At 33.8% G+C, this 27,261-nt stretch overlaps 2 pseudogenes; both read left to right on the plus strand.

The window, feature by feature from the left end:
• The window catches only part of LOC125752300 (elongation factor 1-alpha 1-like), a 758,580-nt pseudogene that overhangs the window by 86,089 nt on the left and 645,230 nt on the right, over window positions 1-27,261 (plus strand).
• Window positions 5,323-6,059, plus strand: LOC112641226 (translationally-controlled tumor protein-like; annotated as a pseudogene).

Here is a 27,261-nt window from a genome sequence, read left to right on the forward strand (position 1 = left end):
GATTGATATATTCTAAATATGAGTGTAACAGGAAACAGGGAATGGATGAAAACCACGGCTCCCACATCACATAATTTGCCGGTGTAGCATACTATTAGTCAGTCTGGTTTTTGTTAGCATCCCTCCTAATTCTGCCCTCATCAGAAATTTTTTATGACTGAACTACGGTTTTGCAAAATCATATGCAAAATCATGTGGTGATACATACCCTAGAGCACCTTATAAACTGTTTTCCCTAAAACTCTAATTTGGATCAAAATTAAGTTTGTTTAGTTATTTTCCTTATGAACTTCTAACATATTGTATCAAACCTCATGCAGGTACTCTTATGTAAATCATATAAATGGAAATAGAAAGACAAAGTTCAATTTATAGAAAAACCAAGAAAAGGTGTTGAATATCAAGTTGTGAGCTAGCCCTTGTAAATATACTTCCTTCATCTGCTGTGTTACTTTTTTTCTCTGCAGTCATAGATATATTTAGTTATTGCAACTAAGTATGTTTCATTCATTAATATTTCATTTTCAGTTATAGTGACACTCCAGTTTCACTATAGGCTTTTAAAATTACAGACAGCCTTGAAATTGCATCCTACTCCAAAAAGATAAAATAGTTCCCCCGTTAAGGGAAACTTGTTAAGTATCATTTCCATAGCTTGCAAACCCCATCATTCTTGTTGCATATCTAGCCATCTTCCTCCATTTCTCAGCAACAAATCATTAGCTAAGAACTGGAGTGAGACCTCATTATCACTCACACTAAACTATTTTCACAAAATGTGTTAGAAGAAATTTACTAGTCTACCCTGAAGCATTATCAAAGAATTGGTACTGAAATACATTTGCCAGGATAAAGGAACAAAGTATATTTTATGATATGGTCTCCCTCATTTTTAATCCTGTTTTGCTGGCTTGTTCACTAATTTACAAAATTCAGTAATTGGCATAGTTTTCTGTCATGTGTGTCAATTTGCCCTGGAATCTTGTAACTTTAAAACACTAACAAGCCTACAATTTTGTGTGTGTTTTCAATATACAAAATGTAACTATAAACAATTGTATATCTATTGGGTAGTCTTTTGTTATTTTTGTCATGAATTAGTAAAGGAATTGTTTATGGTACAGCTTAAGGCTATAATGAAGCTATAGTATAGCTTGTAAGGGAAAATGTTATTTCTAAAAATGAACTGCTTCCAAATTTGATTATACAAGTTAAATTTTTCCAAATAAAATAATTAACAAAAAAGTTTAAGAGAAACAAGAACCTGAGAAAAATATGAAAGCTAAGTGGCTAAATTTGTTTAACATACAAAAAGTGCTTATAAATCAATAAGGACTGAAACTCAATATATAAATGGGTTAAGAAAAAGCAAAATATAAATGGACAATGAATTTGAAAGGTTTTGAATCTCATCGTAATTAAATAATGCAAAATAAAATAACAAAGAGGTATTATTCTTCACCTAAATAAAATATTAAAATAACTTAAAATATATAATAAGACAAAACAAGCCACTAGACATTATTGGCAGAAGTACAAAATTATATTCTTTTTTCAAAGAAATATTTGGGAAAATACAAACAAAAGAACACCTAACTTTGCTTTCTCATTAACCAAACACGTTTACTTCAGGGCAGATAGAGATACAGATATATTTACATATATTTTGTGAATAAATGCACCTAAACAAATATTGAAGGATATAGGATAAAAATGTTAACAAGTAGCTCTTTGTCATAATCAAAAAGACCATGGAACAACCAGTGTTCATAAATAGCAAATTTATTCAATTTGTTCAATTAATGGTGGTAGTTTCATTAAATAAAATGGGACAGAGCTTGTAAAATCAGATCATCTTATACATATTCATATGCAGTTTTTCAAAAGTTGCAAATCTGTATGTGCAATACATGTAATATGAAAGTACATCTATCATTTGTGCATGTTTTCACCTGTGGATTGCTACTACATGTTAATAATGCCCTTACTCTGGAAAGTTAGATTCACATGGAATCCTATTTTTTGAAGGGGAAGACAAGACTGGAAATTTTGACTTACTTTAAACTTTTTCTTTGTTTATTATAATCTAAGTATATTACTTATTTGACAAAAATTAAAAGGTACTAAAGGTAATGAGATTTTATTGATTTTCTTCTTTCTGTATGAGAATCAGTTCTTGGTCCTCCATTACTGTTTGTATTTAATGAGAAAAATACATTTTAATCTGTGTTGTTCTAGTTCAAAGTTAAAATGAAAAGATAAAAATGGCTAACTTTTTAAATCTATAATGCTCATAATGATCTTATGTGTACATGATCTCTATTTGACATTAAAAAGTGTATAACAGGGACATACAAAAGCATTTACTCAAAACTCAAAAATATATCAATTACTAGCCACAGGGAGAGAAATAATATCAAAGGCACTCTCTAGGTGACTAAGGTAATCCTTTGTAGCAAAGTCTTTACTGCATGGAATGAATAATGGGTAAACCATATCCTCACGACCTCAAACAATAAATGTAAAATCACCACCGGACAATCAGGCTTATTATCAGAGAATGTAATTAGGCCTAATTACATCCCAGACTTATTTTCCCTGATTTTTCATTCTCCTGATACTCATGCATATTGATTATACCACATAATCATGGGCTTACTGATTTGTTGCCTTTTAATTGGTCTCTAGTGTTTCACTGATGTGTATTTCTCTTCCCGATATCACTGTAGGGCTTTTTAAAAATGCCTTCCTCATATTCCTTGATACAATTGACAATCAGGAAATGTTTCTTTAATGAAAACAGAGTGAGGCAGAAGCTTTTCAGTGTGGACTATTAAATCACTTAATTAAACAGGAGAAACCCTATAGGAAACGAGAGATTCTGGTTGTCAATTGGATAATAATAAAAGAAGTTTAAGTGAAAGCTGTATAGCTAAGGATGAACCAAGGATTCTAGGTTCAGTAACTTAACTGGGAAATGAGGGATGGTCATACAAAAATAATTTTGAATTAATTTCTAGTCATGAGAAGGGGATGAAATAATGCTAGGTATTCATTCACACTTTTTTTTAAAGCAGTAATACAGATATTTTTCATGAACTATAATAAAATACAAAAAAATTAAGAGATCCTTTTATTGAAAGGACAACTTAAGTCAACATCTCTAGGTTGTTATTATGTGTATTTTTTCCTGATAATTTCCTTTATCTCAGACAATAGGGATAAGTTTTATAAATTACTTCCTTATATTTTGATCACTGTGATAGAGTATTAGAATATATTAATGACACCTCATACTTTGTCATTGAACAGTAATGAAAATTAGTAAAACTAAATTTCAACTAAAATTATGTGTGTATCTAAAGTCTTGTAAAATGCATTGGAAAATGATATTCCATAGGCAATATGTGTGGCTCTTAAACAGCTGGGAAAATAATATTATTCTAAAATTAATTTATTCAATCTTGCTAAAGGCATTTGTCCACATATAGGGCTAATTTTATGCCAGGATTAAAATTTTAACAGATATAATATGCGTAGGCTAAAATGTATTGTGAAAGGCTTCCAGGACTTCAGTAACCCTCATTGATAAATTATGTTTTGTAGAAGTATTTTATCAAATTACTTTGTTATTGAACAAATGAACCTGCATTATGTTTCTATGTGTAATCAATAATAAAAATAATACTTTTCTCAAATTGTTTAATTTATAAATACCTTTACCTTTCTCTATGATAGTTACCTGTGATTGTTTGACACAGAAAAGGTTGATATAATGAAGTGTGAGACAAAATAGCTATCTTTGTGAGGGTAAGGATTCAGTTTTGTGCCCCACATCTTATTCACAGACATTTATATAGTATTTAGTATATCAGGCATTATTTTAGGAACATAATAAATATTAACTCATTTTAATCTTCCTACAACTCTGTGATATAAATATTATTATAATCCCTACTGTGCAGTGAGGAAACTGAGGCAGAGTGGTAACGTGTCCAAGGTTCCATAGCCAGTAAAGGGAGGCTTAAATAGCAGGGCTTGTATTTCAGATTTTGTATTCTTAACTAGTATCAAATGTTTCATCCTTTTAAACTCTGGTAGTATGTCCAAGTGATTATAACGGAATAGAACTTTTAAAAGCAGTTAGTCCAGTATGTATAAACCCACATTGAAATCCAAATTTGGTAGTTTTGCTAAATGTGCTATACATGACTTGCTTATTCATTAAACTGTATCAATTCCTAATTCAGGACTAGAATTCAGTAAAATTAAAGTAGGTAAATCTTTTTTTTTTTTTTTTAAGATTTTATTTATTTACTCATGAGAGACACAGAGAGGCAGAGACAGGGAGAGGGAGAAGCAGGCTCCATGCAGGAAGCCAGACATGGGACTCAATCCCCAGTCCCCAGGATCAGGCCCTGGGCTGAAGGCAGCGCTAAACCGCTGAACTACCCGCGCTGCTCCAGGTTTTTTTTTTTTTTTTTTTTATCATAAGTAGGGAATTATAATTATCTGACCAAAGATAGCTTACTTTTTTCCTGATGAAAATATCACTTGATGAAGATATTCACTATGCCCAGATATACTCTCAGAATCCTTCTCAACACAAAATTTCCATCACCATTGCCAATATATTGAAGGTGCTCCAATGAGAGAAATCTCTGCCATCCTTGCAATGTAATCACCAAAGTAACAATTGCTTCCAATAATTAAAAAGTCTTGGTATCAATTATACTCATTTCATAGAAATCACTTTTAAGTTTTCTTACCTTTTTATGTATTTTGGATATTTTAATTAGCACTGAGATCATTCACTCTTTAAAGATTACATTCTATTTGGTATACACACACGTGCACGCGTGTTATAACTATTTTGGTGAATGGTAGCTTGTTCCATTCAGTGTTTTGCCCTGAAATCTAGCCTATCTGATAAGAGAAAACTCCACTTTCCTTTTGTTTGGAGTTACCTATGTACTTTTGGTCACTTGTTTATACTCAATATGTCCTAATCAGCTATGACTATAGCATAGAATTGGTTTTTGCTTTGGAAGACAACCTGGAAATAATTCTAACAGGTGAGCCATTCTTACTTACATCATTGATATAATCAGCATATATGTAAATATTACTCTCACTTTCTCTAAATTTTACATTTTACGTGTTTGCTTTTCGTTATGATGATGTGAGTTCTAATCTTTAATAAGTTTCCGAGCTTCCTACCCGCTCGCCCTCCCCCAAGTGCCGCTCCGCTGCACCGCGCTAGCTCAGAGCTCCGGGCTCCTGCTAAGCCAGCGCCGCCCTCGTCTCCCCCCAGCCATGGTCATGATCATCTACCCGGGCCTCATCAACCATGATGAGTTGAGATGTTCTCCGACATCTACAAGATCCGAGAGATCGCGGACAGGCTCTCCTTGGAGGTGGAGGAGAAGATGGTCAGTAGGACAGGGGGTAACATTGATGACTTGTTCATTGGTGGAAATGCCTCCGCTGAAGGCCGGGAGGGCGAAGGTACCAAAAAAGCACAGTAATCACTGGTGTTGATATCGTCAGGAACCATCACTTGCAGGAAACCAGCTTCACAAAAGAAGCCTACAAGAAGTGCATCAAAGATGATATGAAATCAATCAAAGGCAAACTTGAAGAACAGAGACCAGAAAGAGTAAAGCCCTTTATGAGAGGGGCTGCAGAACAAATCAAGCACATCCTTGCTAATTTCAAAAACTAGGAGTTCTTTATTGGTGAAAACATGAATCCAGATGGCATGGTTGCACTACTGGACTACTGTGAGGATGGTGTGACCCCATATATGGTTTTCTTTAAGGATGGTTTAGAAATGAAAAAATGTTAATGAACTTGACTGTTACTTCGGATGTATCACCTGATGTCCTAACTGGCTGCTGCTCTTCATCCACACAACACCAGGACTTAGACAAATGGGACTGATGTCATCTTGAGCTCTTTATTTATTTTGACCTTGATTTATTTGGAGTGGAGGCATTGTTTTTAAGGAAAAAAACATGTCATGTAGGTTGTCTAAAAATGAAATGCATTTAAACTCATTTGAGAGAATGCCTGCTAGTTTTACACATTTTTATTTTTTTATTTTTAAATTAAATTAAATTAATTAATTAATTAATTTAGTTTTATACATTTTTAAATCCATCTTGTGTAGTGTCCTGAAGAAGCTAGAGCCTTATTGTAGACTACTGCTAGAAAGCATATGACTGCCTGCAGATAACTTGTACAGTGAAAGCTATTTATGGGACTGGAATATAAAAAACAAGAACCAAAAGTCCTAATTCTGAGTTCAAGTAAAGGGAAAGACCATGCTCATAGTGGGACCAACATTTGAAGTGGATTCCTTATATTTCATCACCTACAGATGGAAGTAGTAAACTCTGGAAGAGATTACCAAAAGAATAAAGAGAGACTAATAACTAACTAACTAACTAAATAAATAAATAAATAAATTTCCCATTTTTATTCCAAAGATTACATTTATACTGTAATGTAATTTATTTTGCCTCTTTTTAAGATACTGTCTATTAATTCCATAGTATAAGCAAAACAAACTAAATTTTTTAGAAGATTTTATTTATTCATGAGAGACACAGATAGAGAGGCAGAGACACAGGCAGAGGGAGAAGCAGGCCCATGCAGGGAGCCCAACGTGGGACTCGATCCCAGGACTCCAGGATCAGGCCTTGGGCTGAAGGCAGGTGCCAAACTGCTGAGCCACCCAGGGATCCCAAAACAAACTAAACCTGTTAACTCTTTATCTCTACTTTTCCTTCTCACCCAACTTGATTCAGTGAGATTACCTTAATGTTTACCTTTTATATACTAGATATTCCACTATTTGAGTTATCAGATTTAAATGACATATATTATCTCCCACCTATTGCTCCTAAGCTATAGAAGTCAATTATTTCTATTCTATTTTCTATTATAGTTCTCTGTATTCTTTCTATTAAAAAAGATATTATGTAGTCCTTATAAAAGTGCATGCCATTTACAGAGCAACATTTCATCTTAATTCTTTCCTTTGTTTAGTTTTATTTCCAAATATGAATAATAATTTCAATGTTGAATACAATGTATTCTACTTATTAAATATATTCTATTTTCTCCAGCATTGCAGGGGTTTCCTAACCATTTCTGTTCCATCATGCTTATCTTCTAGTAGAGTGCTGTTCAACAGAACTTTCTGCCATGATAAATATATTCTATATGTATGCTGTTCAGTAAGTAGCACAAGTGAATGTGCCTTGAAGTCTGGCTACTGTGACTGAGGGATTGAATTTTAAATTTTATTTAATTTTAATTAATTTTAATGTTTATAGCTACATGCAGCTAGTGGCTACTGTACTTTGTACAACACAGCTCTAATACTTATGTTCTTACATATTCAATATTATTTGCTTTTAATTTTTTACTTGATGGACTGCTTGGCTAAATATAAAGTCTTTGGCTGAATATAAAATCCCTGTTTTACTAAAATTATTGCCAAATCACCAACCAAGAGGTAAAGGAGCTCGGGTTATGGAGCTAGCAAATGTGTTTTAATATCCATCCATAGGAAGAATCAAGTGCAGTTTTGAATTGCATGGAAGTACAGTGGCATATATTCACAGCAAAGTCCCAGAGCTATAATGCCTCTTAATTTTTCTTATAGCCCCAAAAAATCTTGATCACTTAACATTCCTTAGAACATCATACTTTTTCTTTATATTGCAGATAGTATGCAAAGTTGAGCTGGTAATAAGTGGCAAGAATGTTGAACTTTCTAGTTAAATACGTGAATGTTAAAGGTTAGAAATTACACTTAGGAAAATTAAGGACTTGCCACTTCCAAAGTACTTTGGGATTGAATTTGTAGAGCATTCTGGTGGTTATTAACTCTGCCACTGTCTCCCATTAAGAAAGAGGTACAGAGGGGATCCCTGGGTGGCGCAGCGGTTTGGCGCCTGCCTTTGGCCCAGGGCGCAATCCTGGAGACTGGGATCAAATCCTATGTCGGGCTCCCGGTGCATGGAGCCTGCTTCTCCCTCTGCCTGCATCTCTGCCTCTCTCTCTCTCCTCTCTGTGCATTCTCATGAATAAATAAATAAAATCTTTAAAAAAAAAAAAAAAAGAAAGACAGAGGCACAGAGCTTCATGAGAGTCTTTGAATTTTAAGGCAGCATATACCACAGTTGGGAATACTACTCCTTTCCTCACTCATCAGGGGACTGAGGAGATGTCCAGTTTTCAGTCAACACAGAGCAAGAGAGTAAGTCAAGTCTATAGGACAAGCTGCCTTAACCTTCTGACTATATGATGCAGAAGGTTTAATGGAATTAGAGTTATCTGTGAATAATAGTAAAATACCATAGATTTCTGGAAAACCTCAATAGGATAATAGAAATATTGGTCCTTAGAATTCTATAGATATTTCATGCTCTATATTTTGATAAAGAGCTCCTGGTGGGATTCAAAGATCTAGGATAAGGCAACATGGAGAAGAGATATGCAGATGGGCCTGTGAGACTGTCCACAGAAGCAGTAGGTTGCCTGAGATAACAGGCCCATTTTAGGGGGAATAAGTTAAAAGAGGGAAACAAAGCCACAAGGCCCCATATCTTATCATGCATGCTATTATCCAGAACAGCCAAATAAATCCTAATAGAATGATACAATGAACAGTTATATGTAGCAGAGGTGCTGAATAAACAACCAATATTTGATGGTTGCTGTGTTCCTAGTGGATAGAATGAAGAATTGGAGGAACACAGAATTGTTTACTCTCATAGACCCACTAATAATAGTACTCTTATCTCCCCAAAATTAGGATCTCCCAGATTTGAAGTCCTTCATTCCTAGTTCTTATAAGGATAAACAGATAATTTTCTCCTGAACTTGAAGCTGGGATTACTTACTCACTTTGGGTTACTCATGCTCATGGACCAAAAGAAAGGAATTGCTACATGAGTGGGGGAGGGGGAGAGGGGTAATCTGTTTAGATTATCATGAAGAACTAGCATTGCTTTTACACATTGGGGTTAGGAATGAGTATGCAAGGAACACATAGGATTTACTGGGTGCATCTGTGTCCAGTGATAATGGTGGCATAACCACAGTCCAATAAGATCAAGGCAACTAATGGCTCAAACCAGTTGAAGTACTGGCTGAAGGTGAGGGTAACTTAGAATAAGAGGTGAAGAGGTAATATTTAGAATATCATTTCTATTTGTATTAACTCTCAGTCTTTCCTGCTTCGCTCTCCTCTCTCACTCCTGCTCTTTAAATGATAGACCTTAGGAAAGTGCTTGCACTTAACCATTTAATTAATGCTCTGATTTCTGGTGAACCCAGACACAGACATATATGAACAAAGATATAAATTGTATCAGCATTCTTATTTGTATGAGAAATTGAAACAATTAGCAAAAGAAGAATAATTGAATAAAATTTTGGATGTCCTTACTATGAAATGTTATTCAACTATTAAAAAGACTAAGTTAAATCTACATAAATCAAAAAGTATATATAAACTATGGAGAAACCTATATGGTATTATTCCATACTATATATATAGAATCATATATAAAGAGTATACTATATAAACTCTATATATGGATAAACATATATAGTATGATTCCATTTAGAAAATGGAATGGTATAAAAATTATGTAAGATTGTATGGTAATGGAGAAACATGAAGAAGATTAGACTATAGGTTTTTAACATTAGTTATCTCGAGATATAATGAGGGAGACCAGTAACTAATTTTTTTAATTTTTATTTATTTATGATAGTCACACACAATTGGGATCCCAGGGATCCCCAATTTTTTAAAGATTTTATTTATTTATTCATGAAAGACACACAGAGAGAGGCAGAGACATAGGCAGGGGGAGAAGCAGGCTCCATTCAGGGAGCCAGATGTGGGACTTGATCCTAGGACTCCCAGATCACACCCTGAACTGAAGGCAGACACCCAACCGTTGAGCTACCCAGGCATCCCACAAGTAACTCTTTTTTTTTTATATAATAAATTTATTTTTTGTTGGTGTTGAATTTACCAACATACAGAATAACACCCAGTATTAATCTTTGAATTGAATTTATTTCTCTGGTGAAGAAAGAAAGAGAGAGGGAGGGAGGGAGGAAGGGAGGAAAGAAGGAAGAGGGAGAGAGAAAGAAAGAAAGAAGAGAAAGAGAAAGAAAGAAAGAAAGAAAGAAAGAAAGAAAGAAAGAAAGAAAGAAAGAAAGAAAGAAAGAAAGAAAGAAAGAAAGAAAGAAAGAAAGAAAGAAAAAAGAAAAGAAAGCAAAGAAAAGAAAAGAAAAAGAGGGCAGCCCTGGGTGGCTCAGTGGTTTAGCGCCGCCTTCAGCTCAGGGTGTGATCCTGGAGACCCGGAATCGAGTCCCGCGACGGGCTCCCTGCATGAGCCTGCTTCTCCATTTGCCTGTGTCTCTGCCTTTCTTTCTCTCTCTCTCTCTCTCTCGCTCTCTCTCCCTCTCTCTGTGTCTCCCATGAATAAATAAATAAAATCTTGAAAGAAAGAAAGAAAGAAGAAAGAAAGAAAGAAAGAAAGAAAGAAAGAAGAAAGAAAGAAAGAAAGAAAGAAAGAAAGAAAGAAAGAAAGAAGAAAGAAGAAAAGGAAACAGAATTAAAAAAAAAATAATTGCACCATGCTGCTGATAATTTTTATACAATAAAAACTAAGCCTCTATTATGGAATTTTACAAGACTGTCATCTGAAGGAGTGTTTCAGATGGGTACAAAGGCATGATTAGAATGATCTGAAAAGAAAATGAGAGGTAAGAAATTGAAAACAATAAGCATAGTCTACTCTTTTGAGTAATTTTTCTATACAGTTGAAATGTAATGCAATTAGAGGGAGTTGGATTTAAAGAAGAGAATTATTAAATTATTAAAATGAGAATTTATTTTATATTCTCATAAGGATGATCTTGATGAGGTGGAATATTGATGAAATGATAGGGGATAAGAAGTACAAAGGAAATTCTTTCAGGAAGTCAGGGTATGGGATCTAGAAAAAGAGGTGCTGGCCTTGACAAGAGCATAGCCAGGAGAGAAGGAAGAGAGTGGAGGCGCAGAGGCACATGCATTGGTATGATTGGCAGTTGCTCCCTAAACAACATGAGAGTTAGGGACGCTAAATTTCCATGCAGTCGAAAATCCATGTACAGCTTTTGATTCCCCTAAAATTTAACTACTAGTAGCCGACTGTTGACGGGAAGCCTTACTTGTAACATAAACAGTCAATTAACACATATTTTGTATGTTCTATGTATTATATACTACATTCTTACAATAAAGTAAGCTAGAGAAAAGAAAATGTTATTAATAAATCAAGGAGAGAAAATACATTTATAGTACTGTACTGTATTTACCAAAAAAATCCTCATGTAAGTGGACCCATGTAGTTCAAACCCGTGCGGGTCAAGGGTCAACTGTATTCTGTTTTCTCAGTGAAATAGAAAGGCCATCATTCAAGAGTTAGGAAAGTGAAAAGGGAGATGGAATTTTGAGGAGGTAGAAGGAAATACAGAATCTGGAAGAGAGAGAGAGTAAATTGTGGGAACAAGAAAGGATTGCTGAGCAGTGTTCAATGTGAAGACTTCTGATTATGTTTTAGCATGAGTCTAGAATCAAGATGAGTTTGTGTTTCTAGCCATAGTCATCTGAGTGGGTCTAGACAAAGAGGTTGGAATAGGTTATGCAAATACACCAGAGAATGTGCTAAAATATAGGCTTTTGTACTCAATTACAGAGTTCAGCAACCACATTTCTATTGTCTTTTTATTGTTAGTTCCCCCTACCTTCTATTATATTACGTACGTAGCAGAAATGATGAGAGGTGCCACTCCCTAGAGTAACAGCTGCCAAGTGTCTGTGAGTTCCTTTTGTTCAGGAATGCCTTCTATGAGGCTGGGGGTTGTGTTATGCTCTTTTGCAGTTTTTGACTAAAGATAAATGATTTTGAGGCTAACTTCCGTCTGGAAGACAACTTCATAATATAAGAACTGCACTGCGGGTTTTCATCTCTCTATATATCCCTATTGTAAAGGTACCTTTTGTCTTTATGCTTTTGTATCTCAGTGAGATGGAAGAAAGCACGTTATTTCATCCTCACTACATGAGGTTTACGTTAATTAATAAAACATTTAATTAAAGCAATGCTTTGGGAATTCACCATGGCATTACTAGAAACAAATGTTTATTATACAAAATGGCATCATGTACAATGTGCAGGTCTTTCTTATAAATTGCTTGACTCCAGAGAAAAATCACTTTCTTAATAACCAGTAGGATAAGGTTCCAGCACAATTGGTCGAAGTTTGCATTCACTTTAAATTGTGATGAAATGTATTACATGTTCCAGCCAACAGACTTACTTGAAGTATATGTTATAGTAGCTTCTACTTTTGTCTCTTCATATAATGTACTATATATAGTATATATAGCAAATAAGTTTCAGCCAGCACATAACATTAAAATTTTTTGGATTTCTCACATTTCAGCATGCTACTCATTATCATTTATAATCAAGAAAATTTGAGGAAAACTTTATATGTAGAATTTTTGTTGTTAAATAAGTTTCAAGTTACTTTGTTCTAACAAGAGACAATGCCAGAGGTTTTGAAATATGTAACATAATCAAAGCAACAAAAAAAGTATGCTTCTTTATTTGAGAATTCTATATTAAGCAAGGAGTCTCCATCACAAAGAGAAAACACATCGCCACAACATTTAATAAAACTACATCTCTTTTCTTTCTGTTTTAAAAATTGTGGTAGAAATGATAGATAGATAGATAGATAGATAGATAGATAGATAGATAGATAAATAGATAGATAATAGATAGATATAGATATATAATGAAATTTCGCATTTTAACCATTTTAAGTGTACAGTTCAATGGTATTAAATACATCCACTTGTTGTGCAATTATCACCACCATCTGTCTCCAAAACCTTTTTCATCTTCTGAAACTGAAATTCTGTACCACTCCTCATTTTCTCCACTCCTCCCAACCCCTGGCAACTACCATTCTGTTTTTTGTCTCTATGAATCTGACTACTCTAGGTACCTCATATAAATGAGATTACATGGTATTTAACATTTTGTGGTTGGCTTATTTCATTTAGCATGATGTCTTCAAGTCCCATCCACATCGTAGCATGTGTCAGAATTCCTTCCTTTTTAAGGCTGAACAACATTCCACTATGTATATACTATATTTTATTTGTCCATTCATCTCTCGACAGGCACTTGGATTGCATCCACTCCTGGGCTATTGTAAATACTATCGTTATGAACATGGGAGCACGAATGTCTGTTCAAGTCCCTGCTTTAAATTCTTTGGGGTATATACCCACAAGGAGAATTGCTGGATCGTATGGTAATTCTATGTTTAATTTCTTGAGGAACTGGCAAAATGCTCTAAAGCAACTGGACCAGTTCATATTCTGACCACCACTGCGTAGGGTTCCAATTTCTCCACATCCTCAGCAACACTTGTTATTCTGGGTGTATGTTCATGTTTCATAATAGTCCGTGTTAGTAGGACCTTATTGTGGTTTTTAATTGCTTTTCTCTTAATGGTTAGTGATGTTAAGTATCTCTCATGTGCTTATTGGTCATTTGTATATTTTTTTTTGGCTAGCCAAGTTCTTTGCCTATTTTTTTAAAGATTTTATTTATTTATTCATGATAGACATAGAGAGAAAGAGCGCAGAGACACAGGCAGAAGGAGAAGCAGGCTTAACGCCGGGAGCCCGATGCGGGACTCGATCCTGGGACTCCAGGGTCACGCCCTGGGCCAAAGGCAGGTGCTAAACCGCTGAGTCACCCTCTTTGCCTATTTTTAAACCAAAAATAGGAATTTTTACTATTCCAAAAATAGAAATTTGTTGTTGAATTGGAGTTCTTTATATAACCTGGATATTAACTCATTTGCAAACATTTTTTCTTCACATTTTATAGCTGCCTTTGGGACACCTGGGTGGCTCAGTGGCTGAGCATCTGCCTTTGACTCAGGGTGTAATCCAAGGTCCTGGGATTGAGTCCCACCTCAACCTCCCTGCAGGGAGCCTGCTTCTCCCTCTGCCTACATCTCTGCCTCTCTCTCTGTGTCTCTCATGAATAAATATAGGCTGCCTTTTTACTCTGTTGATAGTGTCTTTTGATGTACAAAAGTTCCTTTTTTCATAAAACATGTTTATGAAACTTTAAAGTGGAAAAAAATATTTTAAATTCAAGTTTAAAGCTAACTAGAGCCATGGTGTTTCTATTCCACTATTGGAATTAGGAAGTTAGGTTAGATTAGATGAATTTAAGCAAAAATGATACAAGTATAGTCTGTGTTTTATTACTAAAGATCTTCTGAAGACAACAGCATCACTTAATTTTGTCCTTGAAGTGAAAATATTTGTAATCTAAAATACATTTGGATCATATTTTTAATAGAAATTACTGAAATAAAAATAGAGAAATTAATGACTTAAGAGTACAGTAGCTGAAAGAATCTGTGAATTTTCACACTTACAATATTAACTTTGCCTTTTCTTCAGTGTGAGCACCTATGACAGTCACAGTTTGCAAACAAAATATCAGATAACACTTAGAGAACCTTAACTATTTTCTACCCCAGGATCTTTAGACTTGATCTCCAGCCAGTATCACTGTTCTTTCATAGCCTTGCATATTTGGTTCTAATACAGCATTCAGAACTCAGCTCCAATACTGTCACTTAGAAAGCTCTTCACTGATCTGCCTGAATAAAAAAGCCCCCCTCTCACCATGCATCACTCTTTACCTCAGCCAGATACCAATGGTCTTTACTTTATAGCACGGCCTGAAATTATCTATATACATTTTACTTGGACATCATCTCTTCTCTACACTCCCACTAAGTATGTGCTCCACAAAGGGCCTCATCTGTCCTGTTTATCTGGATAGCCATTGCCTAGTAACTAGAATATAGTAGGTGATGAATAAAATATTTGCAGAAAAAATGAAATAAAATGACATTTATGCTAAGAATTCTTATGAAATCATGCCCTTCCCTCAAATTATTGAAGGCATATGAGTTTTTTTATTAATTACACAATCATCTATGAAGCTTTATTATACATGGACTATTTTTCAATATTTTTACAAGAGCCATTCATTGGTCATTACAGAAAGTACATTGTCCACATCTTATCTTTCACGGTGAATGTGTGTCTTGTAATTAGTTGTATCTCAGAGTCCAGGCAAGATATTTATTTTCTTTACTATTTTAGATCTCTTGCCCACAGAACATATATCTTTCTCTTTGATAATGAGAAAAATATTTTATATTTCCTAAGCTTTCGAGAGTTCTTTTATTTTCCTAAGGCTCCTTAACTCATAAATACTCAATAGTAAATTAGTCCCCTATTTCTAAGGTGTATGAAACAAAAATGAAACATTTAATAGCATAGTAGCATTTTTCAAAATTTATGTAACATTATTTGTAACATTAGTAGAAAACCCTATAATTTAAGGAAATGAGGCATTGATTTGAATTCTATTTTTCCAAGTCTCTTAAAAGGGTGACACATATTAAATAATTAGCCTTTTTGAATACTACTATTATAGAAAGCTGTTGCTTATAATACATCTCACAGCATATCAGTTTAAGGGAAAACTGGCTACTGTTGCTTGATCTGCTTAAACAGTATTAGGTCTTTTTTTCTATTTCTTGTTAAGAAACACCTCAGGTTCTTTTTTTTTTTTTTTTTTTTTTTTTTTTAAGCACTCTTTCATTTCAGCAGAATGATACATTGGAGACCATCTTACCCATCTTGAAATACTAAATACTGGAGTGATTATTGAACGATAGAGTGTTTCCATTACTTTTTGTCTTGCAGACGGTTTTTTGTATCATTAATTTTTTAGTGCTGACAGAGTATTGCAATATTCTAAAATGCAACCCCTTTCCCAATGAATCTCATAAATCTCACAGCCATTGTGGTTAGAGAGTAAGGGGCTTTTATAATTGTAGGTATTTCTGGCCAAAAGACAAATATCTTTGGTAGGATTTGTTTTTCCTGTTGTGATTATATAAAAGAGACACTTCAGGAACAATTGCAGAGTATGGCATGATGGGCTGTGGGAAAATGATCAGCAAGCTTTAGTTCTAATTGGAGCTAGGTTACTAGCTTAACACATGACTTAGAAATAACCTCTTCTAGTAAAAATTGGAGATTCTGCTGATAATGTGTACTAATTTTTAGGGTGAAATTAAATACATCAATATGCGATGATTTTTTTTTCAAAAAAAGATGAACAAAACATTTTCTCTAAAAGAAAGCTATGACTTTCTAGAAAGACTTCCTGAACAAGTTTGTTATTTCTAACTCTAGTAGAACAGTCCTATCTTTTTAAAAGAGATTTTGTTTATTTATTTATTTATTTATTTATTTATTTATTTATTTATGTATTTATGTATTTATTTAAAAGAGAGAGCACAAGCAGGTGGTATGGCAGAGAGAGAAAAAGAAGCAGGCTCCCTGATGAGCAGGAACCCAATGCGTGGCTCGATCCCAGGACCCTGGGATCATGACCTGAGCTGAAAGAGATGCTTAACCAACTGAACCACCCAGAACAATCTGGTCTTGTTTCCTAGTTTTCTAGTTTTCTAGTTTTCTTTTCTTTTTCTTTTTCTTTTTTTTTTTTTCCTGAGAAGATAGAGTAATTACCAAGCTGGTATTGTAATTTAGGGGCTGGTATTTCCTAATTTAGGAAAATTAGGTTTCCTGAGTCAATAATACCTTAGATATTCAACACGTAAAGCATTAATTTGATGTACTCCACATATAGATGCCTAAAGATTGAAAAAATATTTTCTATCTCAAATGAAAGTGCTTACCAAATAAAGTCAGTGTCCTTATAAGTAACCTGGGAAAATGGGCCCATAAGGATCGGCCAAAAATGGTTGATACTAGCTAGATAGCTAATAAAATCACTAACCCATTATGTGACTTCCAAGTGTAGGAGATAAGAGCTTCTGGCATAACATTTTCAGCACAGATATGTGCCCACTACCATTTTTTTAGAGTCTGAAACTATTTAGGTAGGTAGTATGTAAGCAGATGGTAGTAACGTCTTGAAACAATTTAAGAAAGCAGACAAGAAGTAATGGACTTACTAGGTAATCTTTTCAGGATAAATAACAAATGTTGCATCATTTAACTCACAAATCACATTTAGTTCTTCATCTTTTCAAATCAGAATGTGATATCTATTTAATAAATGTATTTAATTGAAGTTAAAAGCAACAGATATTTCCTTTGATAAAAATAGACTAAAATCTCTTGATACGTATTTTTAGAAGCTCATAATTTTGTTAAAAAATTATCATGCTAGCAATCATTTAAGATCTATTTTTTAAAAATATTTATGAATTAAGTTAGACATATGAATTTTATTTTACTTTTTCCCAAAGATTATATTTATTCATTTGAGGTGGGGGAGGAAAAAGGAAAGAGAGAGAGACTCTCAGGTAGACTCCATGCTGATCCCATTGGGCTCGATCCACAACCCTGAGATCATGAATGACCTGAGCTGAAACCAAGAGTCTGACACTCAACTGACTGAGCCATCCATGTGCCTCAAGACACACAAATTTTAAGTTTTAAACATTAATTCTCAAGATGTACTTTTGATCATTTAGTCAGATTTTTCATCATTAGCATAATTTTATTTACTGTGTAGACTGTATTATATTAATGGTGATATTTACATTTTTTAATTTTTTCTTATTCTTTTCAGACAGCCATCTATAATAGCCATTTGTAACAAAAATGTTTAAATTTTTTAGTACTTCAAAAAATAAAAGTATTAAATACTTTTCACAAGGATTTAAATTTTTGTATTAAAAGGACCTATCAGAGGGCAGCCCGGGTGGCTCAGCAGTTTAGTGCCACCTTCGGCCTGGGGCATGATCCTGGAGACCCGGGATCAAGTCTCATGTCAGGCTCCCAGCATGGAGTCTGCTTCTCCCTCTGCTTGTGTCTCTGCCTGTGTCTCTGCCTCTCTTTCTCTCTTTCTCTCTCTCTCTCAAGAATAAATAAATGAAATCTTTTTTTTTTTTTAAAGAAGAACCTATCAGAAAGGTGAGCAGAGCAGACTGCACTAAAAGTACAGATTTTTCATTATGAAATCATATAGAATGTTCATGAATATGTAGAATAATGACTGAATACCAGAAAATAAGCATAAAATTGTCCAAAAAATATAATAGCATGAAAACTTGTATTTCCACGTTAATTATTAAACTTTGTTTTTTTAGTCATTTCTTTTGCAAATAGTACATTGGTACTATTCATCTTAGGTGGGCATTACGTTAATTGATAATTTTCCCTTTCAATACTATTTTCAAACTACTAAATGAATTAAATTCTTAAAATACTGTCATTGCATTAAACACATACAATTGCTCAAGTTGTACTTCTTGAGTTATATTCTTTTGCCTATAAATGAAATATTTTTCATGCTTATTATGTCAATCTGAAGAAATTAAAGTGACCTATTGTATAGTTTTTGCTAACTTTTTAAATGAGGATTATTTTTTAGAATCCCTAGCTCAATTTTATCTTTTCACAAGATTTAATTATAAAATATTCACAGCTGTGAACAGATAACTTTATTATATATAACTTTTAATATTGAAAATAATACAACTGTGATATTTGATAAGATTGCAAGATAACTTTATCTTACCTTATCAGTCTATATAAAGTTCTTATAGTTTGCCTTTACTATGTACATATATGCTTACATGTATATCCATGAAATAGGTGATCTTTTTTGTCACTTGTTCTATATTAAGATGTGGTATAAACATTTAAAATTTATAAAGAATTTGAAGAAATTTAACTTTCTTTCTACTAAAAACCAAAAGGATATTCTTTGTATTCTGTTTTACCCATGAATTTTAAAGAATGAAAATTAGGAAGCTAATTGACTACTTGTTTTCCCACAAGAGAAAAATTTTAAGTTATAATATGCATAACTTGATTACACACTAATACCTTGTTATATGTAATGTGTTCTTTTGTGCTTAGTTTTGGCATGAGTAGATATTAAGTGGTAATTAGGAATTCTTTCCAATATTTGACATAATTCCCCCATCAAGGAGTATAACGTAATAATAGTGTAACTGATGATTAATTTTTAAAATTTTAATATTATTCTGTCATTTGTTCCTTACCTTTTATGTTTTCTTAAATTAAAGTAAAAAATAAAAACAAAGGAGAATCAAAGTTAGTTCATCTAAAGACAAAATTAGAAAAGAAGCCTTTGTAACTAAGGTAGCAAACATTCAGTAGGTAAACAGTACTGGAAAACTTTTATTCTTTTTTAAGAATTAGGCTGCCAAGGCATACTTGGGTAGCTCAATCAGTTGACTGCTGGACTCCTGGTTTCAGCTCAGATCATGATTTCATGGGTCATGAGATTGAGCCTCACAGCAGGTTCTGCACTCAGCAGGGAGTCTGCTTGAAGATTCTCTCCCTCTGTCCCTCCTCCTACTTGATGTTACTCTCTCTCTCGTTAAAGTTTTCTTTAATTTCTTTTTAAAATTATTTGCGGTTTTCAGAATGTTTTACATTTTGGTTCTTAAATTTATCCCTGAGTATTTTATCCTTTTTAATGCTTTTATAAATTAAATTGTTTTCTTATTTTCATTTTCTATTTCTTCATCGCTAGTGCACAGAAATACACTGCTTCCCAAAATTTGATCTACAGATTCAAGGCAATTCCTATCAACATCCCAAATGACTTTCTTTGCATCATTTTGAAATATAAAAGAACCAGAATAACCAAAACAATCTTTAAAAGAAATCAAATTTGGAAAACTCACATTTTCTAATTTCAAAACTTACTACAAAGTTCAGTAATCAAAAGAGGACAGTATCAGCATAAGAATAGACATATAGATAGATGGAATAGAATTGAGAGTCCAGAAATAAACCTTACACTTATGGTCAGCTGGTTTTTGACCAGGGTACCAAGACAATGAAGAAAGAGTAATCTTTTCGGGGTACCTGGGTGGTTTCGTTAAGCAGCCAGCTCTTGGTCTGGCTCCTGTTGTGATCTCATGGGTGATGAGATAGAGCCCTGTTTTGGGCTCCGCACTCAGTGGGAAGTCTGCTTGAAGATTCTCTTCCTCTGCCCCTCCCCACCACTTGCACACTCGTGCACACCCTCTCTCTCTCTCTCTCTCTCAAATAAATAAATCTTTAAAAAAAAACAACTATGCTGCCAAATTAATTAGTGAGTCATAAACATCATTGGAATATAATGAAAAGAAAATGTCAAAGAAGTAAGCCAGCCATGTAGAATAGGACATGCTTTTTACCTGTTCTATTGTCACTAATGTGTGAAGTACCAGGAATTTGTCTCTGGCAAACTTAGCTTCACAGCCACTCTGTGCCTTTGAATATTCAGTTTCTTATAACATTACACTCCATCTCTTTCTATCAAATATATTCTTTGAAAATGTGTTTCAACCCCATCATTAGCCTTCATTTTGCCAAAGTCAATGGTCACTTGGTTGCCCTCATATTATTCCATCTCTCAGCACAGATGCCACTGTTTCCCTGAAACATTTTCCATTCTTGGATTTCACAAAATATGTCCCTGATTTTCCTTGAATTGTTGTTACTTCCTCAACAGTTGCCTTTCTTGAATCCTCCTCTTATGGGTGACCTTAGATGTTAGATTAAGCCACAGTTTGGTTTTTAACCTTTTCTTATGTCATTTTCTTGTGATTATGGCTTTAATATCATCTGTATTTACCTGACTCATAATTTTCAGCATCCATCTCTATGCCTCCCTTTAGTTCCAGACTCAAATATCCAGCTGCTTTCTACACATAACATTATCCAAATAATAGTGACTTCATTTACCATATTGAACATAGGACTCTTACTTCATCCCATTAGGTATCCCAAACCCATAACTGTACCCTATTCCTGGTCTTCTCCATCATGTTAAATGGAAGTAACTGTAAGATTAGGTTAAAAATCCAAGAGTGTTCCCTTGACTTAACTCTTCCTTCTTCCCTGAATCCAATTAATTAATTGGTGATTCCTGTTGATCTATTTATATTTTCTTTCAAACCTCCTATTCTTTCCATCTTCAAGCCACACTGGATTTCTTTCTGTTCCTTTATCATCTCAAGCTTATTTCTATCTCTGTACCTTTGTACTTATTGTTCCTTCCTCCTGGAACTTCTCACATTCTATTTCAGTCTGATTTCCCCATCCCAGAGAATCTTGGCCCGATCTACCTTTGCTAGCCACAGTCTCATTCTACATCCCCCATAAATGAAGACACCTCTCTGTGTCGCTCATTGCTTAAGATGGTGTCTGGCATCTAGTTATTACTCATTAAACATGATTGATTGATTGATTGATTGATGCAATAAAGTTTATTTGATGAAACCTCTCAAAAGTATCAGGAGTGTATTCACACTGAAATATAAAAAATATAAGTCATTCCCTCTAAACTTATCCGTGAAAGTACCCAAAGACATTATACTTGTATTTTCCATCATTTTCGTTTTCCAGTTTGCTTCACTTTTAATTTATTAAATTGTAGTAAAACAGCATCATATCAAGGGAACAGCCTATAATACCAACACAAAAATTAATTCAGAAATGTTTGCATCTCCACGCTTTGTAAACATACTTTAAATATACACTATTCAAGTATGGAAGTTACAAACAGTTAACCATGAATTATGGAGTTATAATTCCACTGATGAAATCTCGAGGCACAAAATCATGGGTCGTATCCTACTATAGATTTAATACGAAACTCTTTTCACAGTTAGGGGAGTTCCACTTGAAAATTGAGAAGACGGGTTGTGAATTAATAGTCATAAAATGCATTGTTCTATGAACCTCATATTGAATTAATAAATATGAATCAGACTCATGAGAGAGGAAGGTATATTTTCTGGTTTAGTGAAAGAGTGTACCAGCATCATTTTTTTAGAATTAGAAATGAATGCTGTAATTTTTCAGGCTATAATAACTGTTTTCATTTTTTTTTTTACTCAAATCAGTGAAACCTGTGCAGATAAAATATTTTGGTGTTGGAGATTCTAGGAAGTGGGATGCTTCCACAGAGACAGGTGGACAGTCTGTTTTCCTATTTTAGTCATTGTTCTGTGTCACATGCACATACTTTTTAAAACTAAACTTTTGATTTTTTTTGTAGTGTCTACAAAGTGACATAGTTTAAAGGATTATCTGGTCCTTCCTTTAACATTTGAAGCTACTGAGTCTGAAATAAGTTAATGACAAATGGAAAGAACTTGGATTTGGAATTGGATCCTCTAACTCTGACGTCAGCCAAGAACTTACTTGCTGTGTGACCCTTCCCAAATTACTTACCCTCCCTAATCCGATTTCTTCATATTTAAAGAAGAAAATAATATTTACTTTGAAGATAATTTTGTAACCAAACAAGTACTGCAATAAAATGTATAAAAAGTGTACCCTAGAGTTAATTTTGTAAACATAGCAAGGTACATAAAATGTATATAAAAAGTGTACACATTGGCTTAGAATCTATTTATTAAACACTGTCTTTTTCTGAACAAAGTCCAGGATATAATCCAGGTCACTTAATTCCTTGCCTAAGTTTTTTTTTAGTACTGTGAGAATGCCTTTCTGCCCATTTAATTAACTCTTCCTTTGTTTCTTTTTTGGCAGGATTAGTTTTTTTTTTTTTCTGCACCTTTTCTCCTAATTCTCTACCTATAGAAAATACACTTAGACTTTTATGTAGAAAAGAAGTTGACCAAATAATTAAACTAGCACGAAAACAACTACAGGACTATGTAAATAATTAAGTTAATACATATATTTTTCAATTCTTTAGCTCACATGTAGCCCTTTTTTGTAATTTATCTTTGAAGAACTTCACCAAGAAGAAATATTTTGATATTTTTGAGCAATAAAATAGAATGTTTGTTATTATATTTCCAACTGTAACTCAATGAGCTGTATAACCAGAGTGTCAAGCAAATTTTCTGAGATGAAAGTTAATTCAAGTTAATATTGATAGATTATTATGTAAACATTAACTTTTATGATATCAAACCTTGAGATAATAATTTCTTTTTTGTTAGATGGCCTTGTGGCATGTTCAAGATTTAGGTTTACAACCTAATGTATATTATAAATGGAGTCATTTTTTAAAGTAAGGAAGCTTAGCCAATACAATTGTTACAGCTTTTAGATAGTAAAACTAACTTTCCAGATAAGTCAGACAGAAAAGTAGTTGATGTATAGTCATTTCTTTTGAAGTCAGAGTTTGCCATTTTTTACTTGATATCCAAAGAACATCAGACTATTTGATTTCTCTTTTTTAAATCACTTTACATACAAAGACTTAATGAACTAAGTGAGCCCCATAGTTTCACACTCATCTGCACTATTTACTCAGTTCATGTGATTGTACCATACAATATCTTACAGTTGGTTGGATCCTACTCTAATGCTTAACACCTTGACCTCCCATGAAGGTGTTAAGCATTGGAGTAGGATCCAACCAACTGTAAGATATGTTCTTTGGCCACAAAGACCATATGATCAGTGCTAGAGAATATCACAGCTAAAGCTATTCAAAGAAAATGTTGAGATTAGTTGCATTTACTTAAGAAAAAGGGTTGTGAGTTACAACTTGGATTTCTGTACCTATAGTATGTAAAATTAAATTCTATGCCCTTCTTAGGACTAAAAGACAAGTGTGATTTGTTTTTTATAGACCATGTAAGTAAATGTAAGAGGTAACTCTTTGCACTATCAAATATCTATATGAGTTCATGTCTGTTTCATTTTTAACTGTATAGTTATCAATATATACCCTAATGATCCCAGTACATCCAACTGGGGAAGTTTACAAGGAAGAATAAAAGATCAAGAGGTGAATTGATAAATACAAATAAATGGTTAAGAGCTTTAAATGCAAAAGAGGTAACAGGGTTCCATAAAGATTTTAAAAATAGAAAAAAGTAGGAATGCATAAAATTTGGAAGCAATATTATTTAACCTTGTTAGAAAATAATTATTTTGGGCTACATACTAAAGAGAGAGTAAGAATAACAAAATTCATTTGCTTTTGTTCATTCTTCTAAAACCACCTTTTTATTTATTTTTTTTTTCTCTTAATCAGGAGTTTTCTCTTAATCAGGTCATGGATTTTTTGATGCAAAATGGGTCATCATTTGCTTATAGAATAATATCTTTGTTATATATTTGCACATTTTATCCTACTAAGGAACTTAATATAATACTTTTATTCTAACATTTTTCTTGTTGGAAATGATCTTTTATCCCTTTCTCCATAAATTTTGTGTAAACTTTAGAATTGGGGGTTTGCACATTCAGTGGAAAGTAAAGTTGTATTTGCAGCAGAACATCAAAATGTAGGATGTCTAAATCCTCATTTTAATGGTTGTTGAGTAGTTTGCATCTTCTTTTATTTTCTTTTTTGTTTGTTTGTTTTTTCAAGTAGTTTTTTTTAATAAATTTATTTTTTATTGGTGCTCAATTTACCAACATACAGAATAACACCCAGTGCTCATCCCGTCAAGTGCCCCCCCAGTGCCCGTCACCCATTCACCCCCACCCCCACCCTCCTCCCCTTCCACCACCCCTATTTCGTTTCCCAGAATTAGGAGACTTTATGTTCTGTCTCCCTTTCTGATATTTCCCACACATTTCTTCTCCCTTCCCTTATATTCCCTTTCACTATTATTTATATTCCCCAAATGAATGAGAACATATCATGTTTGTCCTTCTCCGATTGACTTACTTCATTCAGCATAATACCCTCCAGTTCCATCCACATTGAAGCAAATGGTGGGTATTTGTCATTTCTAATGGCTGAGTAATATTCCATTGTATATATAAACCACATCTTCTTTATCCATTCATCTTTCGATGGACACCAAGGCTCCTTCCACAGTTTGACTATTGTGGCCATTGCTGCTATAAGCAAGAAATTTTAAGGGGGACTCTTAAAATTCCCCTTTAAGAAGAAGTTCAGGGCAACAATCCACAAAAACAAGGACTGAATAGATATCATGGTGACACTAAACTCATATTTGTCAATAGTAACTCTGAACGTGAAGGGGCTTAATGACCCCATCAAAAGGCGCAGGGTTTCAGACTGGATAAAAAAGCAGGACCCATCTATTTGCTGTCTACAAGAGACTCATTTTAGACAGAAGTACACCTACAGCCTGAAAATAAAAGGTTGGAGAACCATTTACCATTCCAATGGTCCTCAAAAGAAAGCAGGGGTAGCCATCCTTATATCAGATAAACTAAAATTTACCCTGAAGACTGTAGTGAGAGATGAAGAGGGACACTATCTCATACTTAAAGGATCTATCCAACAAGAGTACTTAACAATCCTCAGTATATATGCCCCAAATGTGGGAGCTGCCAAATATATCAATCAATTAATAACCAAAGTGAAGAAATACTTAGGTAATAATACACTTATACTTGGTGACTTCAATCTAGCTCTTTCTATACTCGATAGGTCTTCTAAGCACAACATCTCCAAAGAAACAAGAGCTTTAAATGATACACTGGACCAGATGGATTTCACAGATATCTACAGAACTTTACATCCAAACTCAACTGAATACACATTCTTCTCAAGTGCACATGGAACTTTCTCCAGAATATTTTCTTTTTTGTCTATTATTTTCTTATGAATCAGTTGTTTTGAATTTAAAAGTCATTCAATTTAGAATTTTATTTTTCTTTTATTTCATGTTATTTTTGTAGTTTTATTATTTTATTAACACAAATACTACATGCACATAAGCTATCTTTTCATTTTCTTCACTGTGCAGCCTGACTTTGGGATTGGTGATCCTGATGGCCAGAGGGCCTGCTTTTTCCAATGGCTTTGTGGTTCTGGGGAAAGACCTTGTGGGCAATCTCTGCACAGTAAGATGTGTTGCACATCAGCAGAACTTCAAGTTCCTTGACATTATGAACTAGGAACTTCTAGAAGCCACTGGGCAGCAAGTGCTTTGCTTTCTTGTTGCTCTCGTAACCAACGTTGGGCATCGGTATCTGGCCCTTGAATCTTCTGCACATCTATTGTCAACACCTCTGGATTTCACCAGGTGCACTTAATTTTGACATATGGGTCTGACTGATACTGGATGAACTCCTTGGTCCTCTTTTTAACGATCTTAGGCTTCACCAGAGGTCTGAGGGTGGCTGTGATGCTAAGTGGAAGATGGCTGCCACAACTGCAGGCAGCACAGAGGAAGAGCTATAATTTTCGTTTTAGTTATTCTTTTCATAATTTGGCATTTGTGACATTTTCTTGAGATAGAACTCCCAAACACTGAGTGGAGTGAGGGATATTATCCATTAAAGCAATGACATTTCCATAGGCTATTCTCAGACAACATGCAATATATTTCTTTACTGTAAAGGAATGTAAGGAAAAGTAATTTCCTATAAAGCATATGTAAAGTTATTTCATGAGAGAAGGAATTGTCCTTTCAGTAAATGATGCTAAAACAAACACTTATCCATATGTGAAAACAATGGATTTGGTTCCTTCCTGTGTATTATATAAAATAATTATATAAAATATTATATAAAAAGAGATAACAGACCTAATGTAAGATCTGAAAACAATAGAGTTTCTAAAATAAAATTTTTGAGAAAATCTTTATGAATATTTATTTTTAGCACATTGTATAATTCATAAGACAAATTGATAAATTGAGTTCATTAAAATTAAAAATTCTGCTCTTTGAAAATATTAAGAGAATGAAAGGAAAGCTACAGATGGGAGAGGGAATATTTGCACTCATATAGTTGATATAAACGTGTTTATCATGTGAAATAGTAGGAAATAAAACAAATTTGTTTAAATAGGCAGACTTAGACACTTCAAAGAAGACAAATGGATGGCAAATAGACCCATGAAAAAATGCTTAACGATATTAGTGATTAGGAAAATGCAAGCTAAAACCACAATATGATACCACTATACATCCATTAAAACGTCTACAGTTGAATAGATTTACCAGGATATGGAAATAATGGAACTCTCATGCAGTTTTTATAGAAGTGTAAAATGCTGCAATCCTTTGGGAAAAAAAAGAAGTTTGGCAAAAAAAAGTCTGAAAATGTTAAACATATACTTACCATACAGTTCAGCC

The sequence above is a fragment of the Canis lupus genome, chromosome 12, assembly GCF_003254725.2.
Source record: "Canis lupus dingo isolate Sandy chromosome 12, ASM325472v2, whole genome shotgun sequence".
Lineage (NCBI taxonomy): Eukaryota > Metazoa > Chordata > Mammalia > Carnivora > Canidae > Canis > Canis lupus.